We start from the raw sequence: 21,858 nt of genomic DNA on the forward strand, positions 1-21,858 counted from the left end.
CTAACTAGTTCTGTAAGAAACGTGAAAACACCATCATTCCTGTGTTGACAGTAATTTTCAAATGTTATAAACCTTGAAGAAAGATAAAACAAATCATTAAAATCAGCAAACACGGTATTCTGCTAATGGTTCAGGATGTTTGTGTAGCTTACCTTAGAAAATGGATCTTCCCGTCTATGGAAATAAAGTGACTTGGGCAAAATATAAATCAATTACCTTGTTATTTTATATCCTGTGCTTATCTGGAAAATTATGTAATAGTTCACCTGTGTCTCTAAAAACAAAAGAAATGCAAAGATGGCCCACTAACGTGCTGTCTGTCACCTCTCCTTAGTGAGCCTTTGTCTGCATAGATTAGCATCAGACACACCAGTATTTTTGGTTGCTGAAGTTTGATTAAAAAAAAAGAAGAAGAAGAAGACATTTGTGAGTCTGAACCGAAGGCAAGAGTACTGTGAGAACAGCATTAAGGCAGTGAGAAGGAACGTCAAAGGGCCAAGGCTTTGTGCCTCTGCTGGACTGGGAGGGGAGGTTGGCTTTAACAGAACCACTCTGGGAGACAAGGGACAAGGAAGACACTAAGATCCACTAGAAGTGACAAATCCAACAACAAACACTGGACTCACAAGGCAGCAGGGACACAAACAGTGCTGTCAGACTCTCCACAGTCTTTGAAGGAACTCAGCACCAAAAAACAATTGGCTACCAGTGAGAGGAAGATTCCTCAAGCTTTCTGCCTCAGCAAATAGAAGCAAGGACTCTCCACTTACCGATGTAACCCCTAAGGAAAGTGTGGATTCCTCACCCCATAAGCCACGGGGAGAAATAACACAAAGAAACCAAGTTTGTTTCAGACGATGACTACTTGTACTGTTTTTGTTGTTTCACGCAGTTGTGAACTGAACCAGGGTTTGGTTACGTGCCAGGCCAAGTCTCCCTGACTGAGCTTATACACATAGAACTCAAACTGCTCTATCTTAACCAACGTAGACATAAATTTGATACATTTTTATATTATTAGATAACTAAAAATGTAACTCCAGTGCCAAGACGTTAATGCCAAAAATACAGAGGAGTTCAGTCTTCAAGTGCTCAACTTGAAGTGTAGGACCTGAGTTCAACGCCGGGCACACACTTGTAATCAAAGCTCTGTGGAGGCAAACAGGTGTCCCTGTGCCAGTCTAGCCTAGCTGGTGAGCTTCAGGCTAATGACAGCAACAAGAGACCCTACCTCCAAAGGAATAAACGGCATTCCTGAAGATGCTACCTAAGATTCTCACACGTGTGCCTGCACACACATGTACAGACATGCACTTTAAAGTACTGCCTTGGAATGGTGGTGGAGTATGAAGAACCTGAAATTCACAGAGAGGACATCTCTGTGAAAACAGTTCGGCTCTTCCCAAAAGAGATATACAGTCACATTTCCCATCAACTTTACTCATGGGCACATATGCAACAGAACAGTAAACATATCCTACGTCTACACAAACTTGTACACTGAGAAGATGGGCTCAGTAGTGAGAGTATCTGTAGTCTCAGATATACAACTATCACATGAGTTGGAGACCAATACAGTAAGAACCTATATCAAAAGCAAAAAAGAAAAACAAAAATTTACAAAATTTAAAATACTAGGCCAGGCATGGTGGCATATACCATTAATCCCAGCACTTAGGAGAGAGAGGCAGGCAGATCACTGTAAGTCAGAGACCAAGCTGATCTACACGGTGAGTTCCAGGACATCCAGGGCTACGCTGAAAGACCCAGAAGGGAAGGAGAAATGGAGGAAGGGATTAATTTTAAAATTTGTAAATAAACATTCATGCAGTATTATTCATAATGCTCAAAGAAGTGGAAACAACTCAAATATGTAGCAAACAAAAAGATAAACAACATATATAGAATGGAATCTTTTTCAACAATAAAGAGGAAGGAAATATGAAGGCATGGATAAAAACATTATACTAAGTAAAAAACCCAGAGCACAAAACAATACAAATTCAAATTTCAAGAGGTAAATACAGAGAAAGAGAAAATGATGTTGCTAGTCCATGCACTAAGAGAGGAATATGGAGTAATTTTGTGGGCTCAGGTTGTATTTATGGGGGAGGAGTGGCAATCTTCTAGAATTAGACAGTGAGGTTTGTGCATGATGAAGATACTAAACACCACTGAGTTGTGTACTTTTTTAAAACATGGACTTTATGTGATCTGAATTATATCTCAAATAAAAGGTAAATTCAATAAGAAGGCATGAATACACTCATAGTAAGTGTAAGAAAGTTTACTGCAAAAACAATTACAGAATGAACTGAGCAGCAATGACCTTAATTCTAAGCACACAGGCTACAGGCTGAACAGACTAACTACTGCTTCCTCCTGAGGAAAATACAGCAGGTCTAGAGCCAAAAACTGCACAAACTATTACTTTGTATGCCTTATTAGATCTGAAAGCTAGGGAACTATCAAATCTCTAATAGGATGTCAAAAAAGACTCAAGGGATTCATATAATGGTATGAAATTAAGAAAAAATAAATTAATCTTTTAAAAAATGATTTGGGGGGTTGGGGATTTAGCTCAGCGGTAGAGCGCTTGCCTAGCGAGCGCAAGGCCCTAGGTTCGGTCCCCAGCTCCAGAAAAAAAAAAAAAAAAATGATTTGGGACTCAAAGATTGGCTCACTGGTTAAGAATGTGTTATTACTCTTCCAGAGGAGCCGAGGACCATACCCAACACTCCTATCGGGCTTGCTTCACATACAGGGGATCTACTGTCCTTAGCCTCCAAGAACACCCATACATAAGGGACACACATTAACACAGACACACATGAATACACATGGTAAAAGTAAAGTAATGGGTAAGAGGAAACAACTCAGGGGTTAAGAGCACTGGCTCTTCTAGTGAGTTCAATTCCCAAGGCCCACGTGACCACTCACAGCCATCTGTTAACTCCAGTTCCAGGAGATCTTATGCCTTCTGGCCTCCATGGACATCAGTCATATGCATGTACACAGACATACATGTAGTCAAAACACTCATACACATAAAATAAAAATTAAAAATAATGTTTATTTTTCAAAAAATAAAATAAGGAAGATCTAAGACTCGCTAGTCAATGGAGTAGTTTCCACAAAAACATAGTTAAGTACAATGAACTAACTTTCACTATCTTTAAATTCATAACAAAATACATTCTCTCATATATACTATACTGGCTGGTTTTGTGTGTCAACTTGACACAAGCTGGAGTTACCACAGAGAAAGGAGCCTCCCTTGAGAAAATGTCTCTGAGATCCAGCTATAAGGCATTTTCTCAATTAGTGATCAAGAGGGAAGGGCCTCTTGTGGGTGGTTCCATCCCTGGGCTGGTGGTCTTGGGTTCTATAAGACAGCAAGCTGAGAAGCCAGGGGAAGCAAGACAGTAAGTAACATCCCTCCATGGCCTCTGCATCAGCTCCTGCTTCCTGACCTGCTTGAGTTCCAGTCCTGACTTCCTTTGGTGATGAACAGCAATGTCAATGTGTAAGCTGAATAAACCCTTTCCTCCCCAACTTGCTCCTTGGTCATGATGTTTGTGCAGGAATAGAAACCCCGACTAAGACATATAACAACTGGAGATGCTAGAGAAACAATCTTTTGTTTTTAAAAAATTGTTTAAGAATCAGCCTGGACCAGAAATCTAGCTCAGTACACTTGCCTAGCATGTGCAGTATGAGGCCCTCAGTTAAATTCCCAGCATTGTAATAAAGACAGACAAACACCCTACCTACCTTTCACATACAAATAAAATCTATATAGAATCAAATAGTTCAGAGAGAAATAGTCTACCTACTACATAAAGGGAAGAATCAGATACCAGTCTTACAATTGTCAGTAAAATATAGGATACAAATAGTGATCTGGTCTATAAAAGACCCAAATTCTCAAACACATTTCCAGACAGCAGAGTTGCAAGGGAAGCTTATGAATTAAGAGACTCTAGTGAGACATTTGCTGTTCTGGCAGAGGTCAGTTCTCAGCACCCACAAGGTGCTCACAACCATCTGCTGTCACTCCAGTTCCAAGGGATCGGACACCTTCTTCTTCTACCTGAATAGGCACCAAGCATGTGCATGGTGAATATACATACATTAAAAAAACCCTCATACATGAAATAAAAAATAACTAGCTCTAAGAAACTCAAGCAACCATTTGAAGCAACTGCAACATAGGAACATTATTTGCATCCTAATTCAAATAGAGTATGAAAATAAACTGAAACATTTTGAGAACTCTCACTAAACATTATACTTAACATTAAATGACTTACTAATGTTATACACATATGGTTGTGACTATGAATTTCTGCACACAACTGTAGGTTTGCTTTTCTTAGGGGACCCATCTTTTGAATGTATCTGAGATGCACTTGGGTAACGCGTAGGCAAAGGCACAGTGGAAGGAGGAACACCTGTGAACACGACGGGCAACGGACTGAGAACTTTTCAAGACAGTCGGATGGGGGGTTGGGGGTTTAGCTCAGTGGTAGAGCGCTTGCCTAGGAAGCGCAAGGCCCTGGGTTCGGTCCCCAGCTCCGAAAAAAAGAACCAAAAAAAAAAAAGACAGTCAGATGAGTAAGTAGGGAGATTAAGTGATTGTTTTTCTACTTTTGTACATTCATTTTTTTTTGCATAATAAAATTTGTTTATCGTAGCCACAAGAACCTCAAACATGCCATGTAGCAAACTCAATCCTTTAAGTTATCAAAAGAACTAAAGAGAGGATGCTGACGCTCTTACTGCATTTCTACGTTACTTCCTCTCTCTTGTGCCGATCTTCATGAACAAAATGTGGACTCAACCTCAATGTCCACAGAATGAGTAACTATATATGCAATGGAACTCCAGTCAGTCAGAAAAAGAAGGAAATTCTGGTATTGTGGCAATGTGATGGAATAGTTGTTACTAGAAGCTGGGAAGGGTGTTGGAGAGGGATATGGAAGAGAGCTAGTGCTTACAGGAGTACTGAGGCTAAAAGACAAACAAGATCTATAGTCGACAGCACAGAAGAGCCATATGCAGCTAGTAGAGAATTCTAGATGTCTATCACACAGACACTGACTTATCACACACACTGTAATCATATAGAGAAATGTGCCAACATATTTCACAATTCACAATAGTAAACATGTATGTGTATATGTGTGTGTATGTGTGTGTATGCTGTGCCAATTAAACATAAATGTGTGTATGTATTATATATGTTTATATAATAATGGAGGACTAATTTAAAGAATCAAAGTTTTAGCTATCATAAAACTAGTGTTAATACAATACACTTCTCAAAATGCATCTAGTGTTTGTTAATAGTTTTTTCCACAAATTTCCAAAGAAAATTTAGGAAAACATACATGTATCGTAGAGCTAGAAAGAACAAGTAAAGTGTAGTCAACTTCAACGACAATGAACTATAAATGCAGACCCAGTTACAAAGTAAACTCTTGATGAGTAAGCATAGCATATACACATAAGATTATATATAAACTCACAGAAATCCCTCTGCCGCTGCATTCCAAGATTTAAGGCATGCTTGACCTAACATTTTAATAAGTACAAAAATCTTATGAAAGTAATAATTTAAATTTAAAGTATTCACTCGAAGATAGTGTCTTCCACTTCTCTAACAAAAAATAGCCCTGAAAAAAAAATCAGTCAATAAAAACTGCTCAATGCCTAGCACACATAAAGCCCCAGTTTCAATCCCCAGGAATACACACCTGCCAGGCGTGCCTGGACTTAATCCCACCCCCCACTTCCTCCCCTCTCCTTCTCCTATGTCTAACAGAATGTCAGTGTGTTGGATCCTGCAACCAGGAAGCCTATAGTCCAATAAAAAAAGACAGAAAAGATAATTACAAATTGCAATCCGTATAATGAAGGAAACCAACAGGATAAGACATGGTACAGTTGTAAGATACAAGAAGAAACCAAGAAATAAAGGTAACCAAACAGAAAGGTCAATCTCTGACATAGGGAACATCATCCATTCTTGACCCAACAACGACCCTAAACGTATTTAAAAAACTAAAAAGAAGCCACTGAAGCTAAAATGCGCTGACTAGATTAGAAAGTTGCAAAACTTGAAGGTGAACACTCGCACAAAGAAAACACCATGTCAACACAGAATAAAGATGCGACTCTAAGTACAATAACCACTGTGGATTGTGAGTGGGGGATTCAAACTGCAGACTGACACATCTGATTTTCAGAACCCTTGGCTGGTGTGTGGTAAATGGATTAAAGGAGGAAAACAACAAAAACAATCAGGAAACAATTACAGGAAAAGGATGGTATTTCTTTGTAGAGCAGAGGAAGAGCAGTATAGACAAGGGAAACACTGAGTCTGAACAGTATGGGAATGTAACAGGGTAGACGGTAAAAAGCCTGGCTATGAGGGCTAAATAAGACTAGAGAGTTTCTAACTTAGGAGGGAAAATAATAAAACACACTTAAAGACAGTTCAAAATGGGGCAGAATGTAGCTCTGTGGTGAAACACTCGACTTGCTTAGCATGAATGAGGCACCAGTTTCAATCTCTATCACTAGAGGAGGGGTCCCAAAATATGTGCTGTTTTAATCAACCAAGAAAATAAAGTTACTATAGGAATTCCAAATTCATAAACCAAGATCATGAGTAAGTTTGTAGCCAGGAGGAACTAAACAACTGCTTACAGCTCCCTTTAAAACTGTGAAGACCAATAGGAGCGGTGTCAGGAGACAGTGAATGCAGAGCCTTGGTGAAAACCATGACAGCTACACTCTCAACACAAAGGGAGGAGACTGAGTCATTACGCTTCGTTTAGGAAGCAGTTTAAAATAGCCTTCTGTTTCAGCTGTAATAGTACTACATGTTCTTCTTAAAAAACTGTTGGGGTTGGGGATTTGGCTCAGTGGTAGAGCGCTTGCCTAGCAAGCGTGAGGCCCTGGGTTCGGTCCCCAGCTCCAAAAAAAAAAAAAAGAAAAAAAGAAACTGTTAAAATATAGATGCAAACAATCCCCTCGCAATGATAGCACGAGTGTACAATAGTGCGTAGCCTCTGAAAATTGTTAGCCTCATCCATAAATTATAAAACACTATGTAATCCTACAAGTCCATTCTCACATACCTAACCAAGAAAACAAAACATACCATTAAAATTTCTATCTGTATGTTTACAGCAGTCATTCACAGTAGCCAAAGAGTAAGAAACAATCCAAGCGACCAGTACGGATGCCACATGCTGAACAGCACACTCCTCGGCTGTGGTCTTTCAAGGAATGAAGGAACCTTCAACCTTACACCATACATAAAATGCCTAGCACAAAAGACACATGAAAGGGTTCCAGAACAGTGAGAGCCAGTAAGACTCTGCCAGGGAGTAGAAAACAGATTAGCAGCTGCTGTGTGCTGGTGGAGATGAAGGGAAAGGGTGGTGGTAGCTAAGGGTATAGAATGTCTTTCTGAGAGGCTGAGACATGGGTGACTGGGCAACATGTGAACTACACCTTAGCAACGGATTTTAATAACTAAGTTGCTTCTGCTGTACTTCATTTTACCCACTGAAGTACAGCCACCACTAAGTACTTTATTCTTTTGTTTCAAAAACTTCTCTATGCATACATAAAAACACACACAACCCCACAAGTGAAAAGGGAGTTAAGAGAACCACATGATATTTACTATTCTCCAATTTATCTGATTCTAAAAATGAATCAAATCTTTCCCATATTGGTGCATACATTTGGACAACAGTTCAACATTTCACTACATCTCAGTCTACCATAATCTTACCGATTACTTGGGCAGACATTTAAATTGTTACCATTTTTCTATTACTACCAGAAAAGTCTTTAAAAAGAACAACAAAAGCTATCCTTATATCTCTATACAAGTCACTATTCTGTTAGTACTGGGTCTTAAAACAAGTTATTAAGTTGGGGATTTAGCTCAGGCCCTGGGTTCGGTCCCCAGCTCCGAAAAAAAAGAAAAAAAAACAAACAAAAAAAAAAAAAACAAAAAAACAAGTTATTAAATGAAAAACTATAAACCTTGGGGAAGGACCACAAGGGTTGCTACCCCTGCTGTGGAGTACACATACACAACCTCTACCATCTTCAACAGTCATCAGCTTTACTGGCTTGCTTTCGGAAGGCTGCTTTTGTTGTTTGTTTTATTTTGTCTTTGGAGGCAGGATCAGGAAATGAAGCCAAGGCTGACCTCTCACCTACCATTCTTCTTCCTGAGTCTCCTAAACACTGAGATGATTAGCACATCACCACTCCAGGCCTCAACTTGGTAAAAACCGTGAGTGCTCTACTACTTTAAAAAGTATTCAAATCACACACAAGCAATGTCTGCATCTACTACGAAGCACAGAAAAATGATGCAGTGCTACTTAACAACGGCCATCCTGCCAGAAAAGGGTGGGATGAGGACTATGGACAGAGAGGCAGCTCAGACGGCAGAGTGCTAACCTAGTATGCACAAGGGCCTGAGGTTCAATCCCCAGGCCCCAAAACACTGGGTACAGTGACACACACTCACAACCCAGCAAGTGGGAGGTACAACAAAAAGACTGCAAAGTCAAGGTTACCCTCAGCCTCCCAATAAATCAGTCTTGAGACCCTATCTCAGAGAGAAAAGAAGTACAGAGAGTTTTCTCATTTTCATACATTTAGAACATTTATTTTACATTTCTAATTAGATGGATTTGGTTTGGATTTGGTTTACTCTGGTGGTTCTAAAATAGGGTTTTGCTGTGTTAACCCAGGCTTACCTTAAATTTGTGACCTTCAACCTTCTGAGTGATGGAATTACCGGTGTAATTACCACATCAGGCTAGGAAAATAAACTTTTCTACATACAGTTTTTGGTTAGATTTTCTGGTTTTTTGGGTTTTTTTGTTTTTTAAAGTATTTTGTGTGTGTGAGCATTTTTCTTGCATGCATGCCTAATGGCTGGCTGTTAAGATCAGAAGAGGGTACTAGATATTCTGGAACTAGAGTTATAAACAATTGTGAGGCACTATGAGGGTGCTGGGATTCAAACCCGGGCCCTCTGCAAGAGCAACAAGTGCTCGTAAACACTGGGTCAACTCTCCAGCCCCTAGGTTGGTTTTCTAACACAGACTCACATTATAGCTCAGGATGGCCTGGAACCCACAACCATAACCTTGACTGGCAGAGAGCTTTTAGGCTCAACTTTCGCAGTGCTCAGACCACAGGAACAACTGACCAGAGCAGCTACAAAACATTATTAAAGGAAACTGAAAATAACTGGTATATAAATAAAAGGTTTTCACTTAACCAGACTAAAAGTGCAAATAATGGCTTCAAGAAAAGACGACTACTGATCTAAAGCAATGACAGAGAGTGTAGAAGCTCTAAGTCCTGACCATGCTGTGCTCATGTGGGAGCATCCCTTACCAAAAACTGCACCAGAATGGCAGGGTTTAGATTTCAGGGTGGTTGTTGTTGTTGTTGTTGTTGTTAGATTTCAGGGTTGTTGTTTTGTTGTTGTTTTCCCAGACTTTGGAACACTTAAGATTGTGGGTTTGGGGTTAAGAAGCCAGGTCTTCGGGGTTGGGGATTTAGCTCAGCAGTAGAGCGCTTGCCTATAGCGCAAGGCCCTGGGTTCGGTCCCCAGCTCCAAAAAAAAAAAAAAAAAAAAAAAAGAAGCCAGGTCTTCTATTGTTGAGAATAGTTTTCAACAATAAAGAACTTCTGGGGGAATCACCATCCTGATCTCAAGCTGTATTGCAGAGCAACAGTGATAACAACTGTACAGTATTGGTACAGACACAGGCAGGTAGATCAATGAAGACCCAGAAATGAACCCACATACCAACGGTCACTTGATTTTTGACAAAGGAGCTAAAACCATCCAGTGGAAAAAAGGTAGCATTTCCAACAAATGGTGGTGGTTCAACTAGCCATCAGCATGTAGAAGAATGCAAATTGATCCATTCTTATTGCCCTGCACAAAACTCAGGTCCAAGTGGATCAAGGACCTCCACGTAAAACCAGATACACTCAAACTAATAGAAGAAAAAGTGGGAAGAGATTCAAACACATGGGCACTGGGGAAAATTGCCTGAACAGAACACCAATGGCTTATGCTCTAAGATCAAGAATCAACAAACGGTACCTCATAAAACTCCAAAGCTTCTGTAAGGCAAAGGACACTGTCATTAGGACAAAACAGCAACCAATAGATTGTGAAAAGATCTTTACCAATCCTACATCCGATAGAGGGTTCTAACATCCAATATATACAAAGAACTCAAGAAGTTATACTCCAGAGAACCAAATAATCCTATTCAAAAATGGGGTTCAGAGCTAAACAAAGAATTCACAGCTGAGGAATGCCGAATGGCTGAGAAGCACCTAAAGAAATGCTCCACATCCTTAGTTATCGGGAAAATGTAAATCAAAACAACCCTGAGATTCCACCTCACACCAGTCAGAATGGCTAAGATAAAAAACTTAGGTGACAACAGATGCTGGTGAAGATGTGGAGAAAGAGGAACACTCCTCCCTCCAATGTTGGTGGGATTGCAAGCTGGCACAACCACTCTGGAAATCAGTCTGGAGGTTCCTCAGAAAATTGGACATTGCACTACCTGAGGACCCAGCTATATCTCCTGGGCATATAACCCAAAAGATGCTCCAACATACAACAAAGACACATGCTCCACTATGTTCATAGCAGCCTTATTTATAATAGCCAGAAGCTGGAAAGAACCCAGATGTCCCTCAATGTGGTACATTTACACAATGGAGTACTTTCTACTCAGCTATTAAAAAGTATGACTTCATGAAATTCATAGGCACATGGACAGAACTAGAAAATATCATCCTGAGTGAGGTAACCCAATCACAAAAACCACACATGGTATGCACTCATTGATAAGTAGATATTAGCCCAAAAGCTCAGATTTTCTAAGATACAATCCACAGACTACAAGAAGACCACAGACTTCAAGAAGGACGATCAAAGTATGGATGCTTTAGTCCTTCTTAGAAGGGGGAACAAAAATATTCACAGGAGAAAGTAAAGAGACAAAGTTTGGAACAGAAACTGAAGGAAAGGCCTGTCCCACCTGGGGATCCAGCCCATATGCAGTCACCAAACCCAGACAATATTGCTGGTGCCAAGAAGTGCAAGCTGACGGGAGCCTGATAGAGCTGTCTCCTGAGAGGCTCTGCCAGAGCGAGAGAAATACAGAGGCAGATGCTAGCAGCCAACCTTCGACTGAGAACAGGGTCTTCATTGGAGGAATTAGAGAAAGGATTGAAGGATCTAAAGGGTCTTGCAACCCCATATGAACAACAATGCCAACCAACCAGAGCTCCCAGGGACTAAACCACCATCCAGAGAGTACACATGGACAGCCCCATGGCTCAAGCTGCATATGTAGCAGAGGATGGCCTTGTTGGGCACCAATGGGAGGAGAAACCCTTGGACCTGCTAAGGCTGGACCCCTCAGTGTAGGGGAATATCAGAGTAGGGAGGTGGAAAGGGGTGGGTGGGTGTGAGGAACATCCTCATAGAAGCAGGGGGAGGGGGTATTGGATAGGGGAGTTTACAGATGGGAAACAAGGAAAGGGGATAACATTTGAAATGTAAATTTAAAAAATGTCCAAAAAAAAAAAAAAAAAAGAGGAATGCCAGACCTTTACTAAAGTTATGACCATAAGGATAAGCCACATTATTTCTGTGAGCCTCAGCTTCATGTGATATATTTAGTATTCTTAACAACATAATTACCACTTTATGGTCAATAGTTTGCCACTCAGTCATATATATGATAATACACGTTCCTATAGGTTCAGACTGACTTTGGTAGAGGACAGTGCCCAAAAAAGTCTTTTTGCATATGTACACCTCAAGCTTTAAGGCAAAGTGGGAACAAGAAGGGTACATAGAGAATAAAACAAAAGAATCCACTGGAGAACATGTAAAAGCCAGGAGGCAGTCCTGGGTGGTTACACGGTGTGCATAGGGAAGAGGTAGCTAGCTATGGCTGATTTGTTTGTTGATTCCATGCTAAGGGATTTGATCCTAGGATGGATATTGGACAAGGTCATTGGGTAAGGGTGACTGAAGACAGGACAGGCTAGAGAACAGGCCAGAATTCTTAAAATTCTGATTTCTCAGAGAACTAAACATCATGTTAGGGGTAGAGTCACCCAAACCCAAGAATATATATATTAAAATTCATAAGGAAAGCTGCTTACTTTATAAACTAATCACAAGCTGCTTCCAGAAATCACAGGTCACTAAAACAAAAAAAAGCCCAGTGCCAGGGTGAGCCATTTCTCTATGAATTGTTGATCAGGAAGGCTCATGGGCCTCCCCAAACAGTATGCTACTACACTGGTTGCCACTAAAACTACATAGTAAAACTCTATGCCCTATGACACCACAAGCTTTAGTCACAGGACATAGAGAAATCAGGTTTTAACTGAACAGTGCCAGAAGGTGCTCCACATGCTGGAGAACTGTCCTTAGCAGATAGATACTCAGCTGTGAACCCTGTGTGCACACCACCAACTGATCAGCAAGACATGAGCACTAGCAGTAAGTCTGTTAAAGAGTACCAACTTTCTGACTCAATTTACCACTGCATGAAGGGAATTCTTGTCTGGTACTGTAAACCTAGAGAAAACCCGTAGCTTGGGAGGTCATATACTACAGTAGGAAAGCTACTGCTGCCCTTTTGATAAGTGAGCATGGCATAACTATCAAACTGCCTTCTAAATCTTTTTGTTTATCACTGTAGGTCAGTGCTGCTGTTGTTGCTGGTCAGGAAGCTTATTTTTGCCGGGGGCAGAGGTCATTGCACAAACTCATAACTGGTAAAAGTCTAAATAACTGTTGAAAGCTGAACCTATATGAAACACCTGTACCACCAATTCCAGTCCACAAGAAATAATGTGTGTGGAGGGATATATATATACACATACACACACACACACACACACACACATAAATAAGCTGGAGGAAGAGGAGTGTTGTGGATCACTTTCTTCTAGACATTGTATGTCTGTTCTCGCTGTCTCTCTCTCTCTCTCTCTCTCTCTCTCTCTCTCTCTCTCTCTCTCTCTCTCTCAACCTGTACATGCATTTCACATGTTGGTGCATGTGTGTGCATATATACACATTAAGGTGGAAGCCAAAGGTTGACAGTGGGTATCTAAATCACTCACCACTTTACTTACTAAGGCAGGATTTGCTGTAGAACTGGGGGTTCACTGATTTGGTTCTCTGGCTAGCCAGCTTGCACCAGCCTCTGACTCCGATGCACTAGAATTAGAGAAAAGCAGCTTTTATGTAGGAGCTGGAGTTCTAACCTCTAGACCTCATGTTTGCACAGAAACCCTTTATCCTCTGAGCCACCTCCCCAGCCAGGCTATTGCATTCCCACTCTCGAGCTCTCAGTAACTGTGCACAAAGGCTGGGTCAGCATTATGTCAGGAGTGGGATGCGGGGAGGACAGGAAGTACAGATCACAAGGCCAAGAGGCCCCATCCTTTCCTGACAATATAAACAAAGTCAATGGGGCTGGAGACAGGAGAGGCATTTTCCTCAGTGGTACAGCCATATAAGTAAGGTGAGCATAAACAACACCTCACTCAGACAGCCCCAAATAAACTCAGTGGGCTGTGAGAGGACGGAGGGAAAAGAGGAGAGATGAAAGACATGACACAAGAATCAGTGAAAGAGTAACCAGCAAAAAGGCTCTGGGGATAAACACACCCAGAATATATGCATGTCTGAAAATGTCGTAGTAAGTCCATTGTTATACATACTCAATAGATACTAATAAAGCTGAGCTAGGTGTGGTACACACACATTTAATCTCAGCAGAGACAGGCAAATCTCTGGGAATCAAGGACAGCCAGGGCTACATAGCTGAGATCCTGTCTCTAAAAATAAATAAATAAAATAAATAGCTGGAGAAGGGCTTAGTTGGTAGAGTGCTTCCCTAGCATGCAGGAAGTCCTGAGTTTAGTCCTCCAAACTTACTGGTGGTGTAAAGTCTGTAATCCCAGGACCACCAAGAGCTCATGGACACCATCTGTTACACAGCAATCTCAGGCCCGACTCTGCTCCAAAATACACACACACACACACACACACACACACACACACACACACACACACACTTTTAAAAGCTACAGAATGATAAATATTCAAACAAAAGAATAAATGCTACATCTCAAAACCACAACTATCCTACACATTTTCAGGCATAAAGAACATTGTATTATGCCACAAGTAAATCCAGAAAAGGTAATCTGGCCTGGTCTTAATGAAAATGTACAGGGATAAACAGTGTCACAAAACCAAACTGTAAATACATTTTCCCTATTTCAAATCACCAGAGTGATTGCAGGAGAAAAACAAACTTACCAAGTATCTTCCTGAGAACTTTTTCTTCTACAAGGTTTTACAAGGAAATCTGCAAAAGAAACAAATATCCCGCGGTCAACTTAGACCACTTAAGAGACCCCTTTAAGACTTTTCTCTCTATACCAACATCTAGAACTGCTGTATGGACTCTTGGTGGATACTCAGATTTGTTTCTGACATGGATCAGAAACCTAGGATGCTCCAAAGTGAGTCCCTCAGGCTACCAAGTGTCACCTCCCACAGCTGGACAGGGAATCCTTTGCTACTGTCACCACCATTTTACCCTAGGTTCAACCTCTAGTTTAAGGTCTTTTGTGCATTTTACTGACTTCTACCAAAGGAGATTACTTATCTTTTTAGGATATTAAAATAAAGAATTCCTAGCTGGGCAGTGGTGATGCACTCAGGAGGCAGAGGCAGGCAGATCTCTGTAAGTTTGAGGCCAGCCTGATCAGTCTACACATAGAGTGAGTTCCAAGACAGCCAAGGCTACACAAAAAGAAGAAAACAAAACAAAAGAAAACAAAACCCTCCTGCCATCAGACAACAATCTGAACTTCATAGATTTAGAGAACTAAATCTACCCAAGTGTAGTAAATTCTCTTAGTATCTGTAGACACATCCTTCTGAGCTTGTTTTTTGGAGTTGGTTTTAGTTTTGGATTTGGATTTGGGGGAGGGGGCAGTGTTGTTTAGTTGGTTTTGTTTGAGCAAGGTCTAGGTCTCATTCTGTAGCCCAGGTTAGCCTGGTATTCACCATGTAACTAGAGACTAGACTAGAATTCATGGTACTCTGCCTGCCTTAGCCTAGTGAGAGCTGGGATTATAGGTCTGAGCTACTGTATCTGGTACTTAAAATATATGAAGTAACATAACTAAGAGTTACAGAGTACCAAAACTCTAAAGAATTAGAAAATGAAGGGCAAAGTTTAAGAAGCAAAACAATGGTTGCTGGTGACCTAAGTAATTGGGCATGTATCAGATTAAACTCAAGACACAGGGCAAATCTACTGATAAGAATGAATGAATGGACTTGGCAGTAACGCACACTTGTAATCCTAGCATTTAAGAGACTAAGGCTGCAGTACTGCTGCAGGTTCATGTCTAACCTAGGCTACATAACAAGACTCCATCTCAAAAATAAAAAAGAACAACCAGCTTATGGTGCTGGATAAATCAGACAACAGCAACGCTCAAAAAAAAAAAAAAAAAAACTAAAGCAGAATAGCGTTGTGCCAGCAATGACTCCTCAGTAACCACACTCTGACATCTCCTTACTCAGTGGATCGTCACTGTGACAGTGCCAACAAAGCAACACTGGCATTCCAAGCAAAGGTGAGTCTGAAAGAAGTTCTCCTATACCATGAGGTCATAAATATTTCAGAGAATAACAACAGTTATGTTTGAGTGACCTTCAATATTCTCCTGTTCATTGAGATAGGATAAAATGTAGCTATGTTAAATACAAACAATTAATTAAAAGATCTAACTATAATGAATATTTAGAGGCACAAATACATGAGGCACAAATCAAAGCAGGGAATGGGACAGGGATAGAGTAACTTTAAGCTAATCCTTATGCATTAAATTACTCTAAATTCTATAACTAAGGTCTAGAGTGGCCAAAAAAAAAAAAAAAAAAAAAAAAAAAAGATCTTTCTGCATCCCTCTCAGTAAGATATAAATTTCTATTACACACAGGCACACACACACACACACAGGCACACACACACATACACACACACACACACACACAGGCACGGGGATGGGGACCCTATAGAGTGTAAAGATCAATACACCTGATTTTAAATACCATGACAGTATACATTACCGTGCAGCTACACCAGAAGATGATTAGGTAACAACTTAAGAGCCTGAAGGCTTTGAGATCAAGATTCAATTCCCACACAAACTCGTTTATATAATTAACTATATGAGACCTGACACACTGGCTTTAACAAAGGCAGGGAGGAACACCATTTGTATATCATTGATACTTTTTTTTAAATTAAATATGAAAACAAACCAAGGTAAAACAAATAAAATCTAAAGAGATGCTATGCCTCCTAAAACATTTATGGGCGGAGAGTGGGTAAGTAGATATTGTTGACTCTGATATGTTTTGGGAAAAAAGAGTGCTCTTTAGATGGTCCTGTCTCACTTTTTTCAAATAAGAGTTCAAACCTTTAAGAAGGCAGTATTAAACCTTCATTTTTAAATGATCTCTATTTTCCACCAAAATGAAAACAAAAGACTTTCTTGCTTATAAATAATAAGAAACAGATTCAGACACAATTGAGTACAGAGGCAACATTTAAAAATTCAGGGCTGCGGATGTGGCTGAGCTGATAGTGTCTGCCTAGCATGAGCAAAGAAACGCCCTGGTTCAACACCCAGAACTACACGAAACCCAGCATGTTACATGCCTGTCTAGCATTCTGAAGAAGAAGCAGAAGGATCCAAAGTTCAAAGTTATTCTTGGTTAAAAAGGGGTTCCAAGAAAGCCTGAGCTACAGGAGACCCTATCTCAAAATCAATCAATCAATCAATCAATCAATCAATCCCAGACGAGACAAAAAAATTTAAGAAAAGAAAGAGAAAGTGAGAAAAAGAAAAACAAAAACTTGGGGGAGTTAAACTTTAAGGAGCATTTTACAACTGGCACTAGCTACACTGGGTGACTTCTTCTCTCTCCAATTAGTACTTCATTACTATGGTTATTAATGTTTCTGGCATCCAATACTATACTTCAGTAGCATGTTTACTAGGATTATCCCATGGTAGGGAAACTATTTAATCACAAGAATTAACCCAAACCCACACATTTAATAGCTGAACGAACTAATTATGATTAAAACGTATTCCCTGAATCTAAAGTTTTCTCTGAAGCCTTTACTACTGAAATCAAGAATAAATGAAAACAGAAACAAGGAGGCAGTTCAAAAGAGTGACTGCATGTACCAATCCCATGTAAGTGATGGTGGGCCTCTCACCTAACAGCACTTATGGGCAGGGCATAACACATCAATAAATAAAATAAAGTTCCTACCCTTGTGTAGCACCATCTGGTCTCAGTGTGACTTTCTCAAATTGTGCCATTTTATTTACAAGCATGCTTTGTAAAGACAAACAACAGTACATACATGTTTAAAATCAAAACCACATCCTGTGTCTTTTACCTTTCTGGAGACACTAATGACTGACAGTAGTCAGAGCCCTGGATGCCCTGGTTTCATGATTAGTTTACTGCACTTCTCTGCAGCTGTGGAACACAGATAAGCAGTTAACTGTTATCATGCCCAGCACAAAAACAACCATCCTTCTCTTGGAAAAAAAAAACAAACCAAGCCAAACACCTAAATCATCAGAAACAGCCAGACCCCATGTTACAATTCCATATCAAAGAACATATACTGGTAACAAGTTGCTTCGAACAGCAATTCTCAAATGTCACTGCTAAAAGGAATCATCTGGTTCCGCAGAAAAATAACGAAAGAACTACTCTGGTATAATTCTGGAATTAGACAAGTGATGTAGAGTATGTGGCTCATGGATTATACAAATTTATTTTTTTGAACATGGGAGATTCTGAATACGCTCGTCAAAGGGTGTTTTGTAATAAGATTTCAGTTGCTGATCAATGTTGAAGGTCATTTGTCATCAACGAGTAGCTGAAATGCTGGCAGCAACTTTTCCAACTATGGACCTCAGACTGTAACGAGCCTACACCAAAGTGACCGCTTTGCCATCTCTAGACACTAAGACTTGACTACATCCCACAAGCACCTTATTCCTTCCCTGTCTCGAGGAGGTAACCGGCCTGAGGAAGCTGAACGGTCACAGAAAAGATTATCTACATCCAAACCGACAGCATATCTGATTGGTAACCCTTAAAACAACTTAATTTATAAAGATTTTTCTTTTAAATTTAAACCTTTTAAAGGGAAGGGAGCAGAAGCAGGAAGGTCTCCGAGTTCAGCACTAGCTTGGTCTACAGAGTGAGTTCTAGGACAGCCAGGGTACACCCAGAAACCCTGTCTCAAAAGAAAATAAAAAAACAAAAAACCTACAACAACCACATACAATTTACTTTTTAAAAAGTTAAAATTTAAAACGTCAAAAATGTAAAGATAAGGGGTTGGGGATTTAGCTCAGCGGTAGAGCGGCTTGCCTAGCATGCGCAAGGCCCTGGGTTCGGTCCCCAGCTCCGAGAAAAGAAAAAAAAAATGTAAAGATAATACATTCTTCTGACTTGTTCTTTATGATTACTTTTCCTATTTGACTCAGATGTATTAAGCCATTAACAGAATTATAAGGAAGTTCCACAAGTAATCTATAATGTTATTTTCTGACTTCCCCTATAAAAAAGGGAAGGTATCATTTTACTATTAAAATTAAGAATTAAAAACCAATCTTGGAGTCAGGAAGACAGTTCAGTGGAAGTCAGGAAGACAGACCTCGATTTGGACCTCCAGCTCCCATTTAAAAGCTAGCATGACATCACGAGCCTGTGCTGAGGGGGAGAGACAAAGCCCAGGCTCAGTGGCTCGGTATAAAAATAAGGTGGAAAGAGAGACACCAATGTCAACCTCACGTTTCCTAATACACGTGTATTAGCGAGTGTACACACCTACACACACTGTAAGGCAGTACTTGAGAAGGTTTAACATCTAAAATGAAAAATGTTCCCTGTTTCCTAAAATGGGAGGTACATAATTTACTGAGAACGAAGCTGTCTGGGACTGGAGAGAGCTCAGCAGTCAACAGCATTTACTGCTCAATCACAAGAACATCAGCTCCCAGTGCCCACGTAGGGCGGCCAGTGGACCCAAGCCTGCTTCCAGTCTCTGACGGCAGCCACACATGTGTGTTCGTTCATTCATACACACACACACACACACACACACACACACACAAATTAGGTAAATAAAATCATTTAAATTTTCCCCTCTTTACTTCATGTGCATGGATATTTTACTAGAAATTAATTTGACTAAAAGCCATGTAGGATCAGTCTAAGTATCAGAGTTGGCTTATTATTTAAGACTATCTGTAGCACTGGAAAGTCTCTTGACTTCTGCTCCTTTGAGCAGCTCCAAGGCATACCTCTGGGAAGGCAACCTTCTGACACACATGCTAATGTCTCAATGTCACTTGGCACTTGCTCTCAGTTACCTTTTAGCACAGAGAACAGAAGCGGCTGGAGCATTTGTCTTTCAACACACAGATCAAATATTCTACTGAAACAGAATGACAATTCAAATCCCAGAAATTCATGGAAACTTAAATTCTCCTAATAGTAAGTTTATAAAGACTTATCTTGCCTTAACATTTTACCTAACGGGGTTGGGGATTTAGCTCAGTGGTAGAGCGCTTGCCTAGCCGCAAGGCCCGGGGTTCGGTCCCCAGCTCCAAAAAAAAAAAAACAAAAACAAAAAATTTTACCTAACATTAATCCACAAAATCTGCTCCTGAAATTCAGAAAAAAAAAAAAAGTGGATTTTCTTAGGTAAAGGACTTAAAATACCTATCCCTATGATAAACAGGTTCTCAAAAGGATTCTGCAATAACGTTACAATTAAGAACTCCTATATCTTTTAACATTAAAATTTTAAAAGAATTACATATTATACTGTATTTACATAAGAACTATTTCTTATATACTCAGAAAAAAATAAAGAAAATCAATCTGTAAGTTACATTACAAAGACAATTTTAAAGGCCACTAAAGCTCTAGAAAAAATTTGTAAAACCATCAATGTAGTTCTGAAGCCGGCCAAACTGACACCACTTATACCAGCACACTCTGCTTCTGAACCTTCCCACAAAGCAAGTGTGGAACACTATTCCCTAACCCTCTCACCAAGCAGTTGCCTAATAAAAAGGGAGGGAAAAAAAAGTCTAATCTGGTAGTCAGTTTGCTAACGGAACCCTAAAACTCTGTCCATGTTAAATAACATGTCTCATTTTCCTATCTTCTTTAGATACTTGGCAGAGCAAACACGAATTCTAGGAAAAGTATGAAAGTAAACCACACTAAAAAAAAAGAAAAAAAAAAAGATAACCAGTACTCTTAACCAAGCTGATCTGCCCACTAGTTATCATGTTTGAGTATTTTATTAGGAGTGATACGGTTGCCACTTTTGTGAATTGAGTCTTGAATTTTATGTACAGTAACAAGCATCAAAATGGTCAAGAGGGATTCAGCTCAGCCAGTGAAGTGCTTGCCTCAATGAAAATGCATACCCATCCTTTCAGCTTACAAATTAAAAATAAGAATTTAAACTTTGAGCTTAGCAGTGGTGGCACACACCTTCAATCCCAGCACTTGGGAGGCAGAGGCAGGCAGATCTCTGAGTTCAAAGCCAGTCTGGTCTACAGAGTTCCAGGGCAGCCAGAGCTACACAGAGAAACACAAACAAACAAACTTATGTCATCACAATTAAAAACTGCTGTGCTTAAGGCTAAACAGATAGCTCAGTGGTTAAAAGCACTTCTCACTCTTGCCCATGGCCTGGATTCAACTGTCAGCCCCCACACCGTGGCTCCCAGGTCTGGGGATAGATAAGAAGCCTTCTCCTATCCTTTCCAGGCACCAGGCACACATGTGGTGTACAGACAGAAATGCAAGCAAACCAATACACACATAAAATAAAAATACATAAATCTAAAAGCTTTCTAACCCTGCTGTACTTACCTACCACATACAAAACAAACGGACACCTCTCCAGTCTGTAAGTGCATTCAGAAAAGGGCACACTCAAAGACTACACAAGGTAAAGACTGTGTGCAATGAAAAGAGCCTACTCTTCTACTGGCCTAATTAAAATTTATATTCTGGCAATTAGGTAGGGGGCTACTCGTATTTCTGAAAACAAGCCAACAAAAACTCCAATAACTTCCAATAGCCACATACCACAGTGAGGGCTCTGTTTACAAAGGAAACTCAAAGACCTAGCCTCTCTAAACAGTCCTCCTTAGAATATTCAAAGCCAAGACACCAGAAATCAGCATCTTCAACACATACTCAGAAAAAAACAAAAGTAAAAACAACCACTCTACATTATTTCTATCATGTAAGCAGAGGAGTACATATGACTGCTGTCCTAATACGTACAGGGAGGGAGAGCAGAACTTTTTAACTAACGTTAAAAGAGTTCATCACTATGTTTTATTTATGGAAAGGAAATCAAAAGTATCAAGTTAAATAAGGGCTAATAAAAGTTAAGTAAAAGGAACTCTCTCTTGTGCTTTTAAATAACTACATTTAAGTCAGCAATTGAGAAAAGTTTAAACAATCACATAGAAGACAAAATGCAGAACCATGGCTTTAAAACCTTCTTCAGCTATTATGAAAGCAGTTGGAAAATCAGAGACTCCTTCAAGAGATAAATTCATATTCATACAAATTTTGGTAAA

The 21,858-nt window shown here is 40.0% G+C and overlaps 1 protein-coding gene across 7 annotated transcripts in view; it reads right to left on the reverse strand.

Annotated features, from left to right (window-relative positions):
* Positions 1 to 21,858, reverse strand: part of Mtmr3 (myotubularin related protein 3) — a 118,243-nt gene that overhangs the window by 51,125 nt on the left and 45,260 nt on the right. For 4 of the 7 annotated variants that reach the window (XM_032916847.1, XM_032916852.1, XM_032916846.1 and 1 more), the window contains 2 exons: positions 14,441 to 14,489; positions 13,246 to 13,330 (listed from right to left, as the gene is read on the reverse strand). The gene's annotated coding sequence lies outside the window, so the exon portion shown is untranslated. Of the gene's footprint in view, positions 1 to 13,233; positions 13,331 to 14,440; positions 14,490 to 21,858 lie in introns of all 7 variants that reach the window. The other 3 variants (XM_032916851.1, XM_032916850.1, XM_032916849.1) reach the window with 2 other exon arrangements.

The sequence above is a fragment of the Rattus rattus genome, chromosome 11, assembly GCF_011064425.1.
Source record: "Rattus rattus isolate New Zealand chromosome 11, Rrattus_CSIRO_v1, whole genome shotgun sequence".
Taxonomy (NCBI): domain Eukaryota; kingdom Metazoa; phylum Chordata; class Mammalia; order Rodentia; family Muridae; genus Rattus; species Rattus rattus.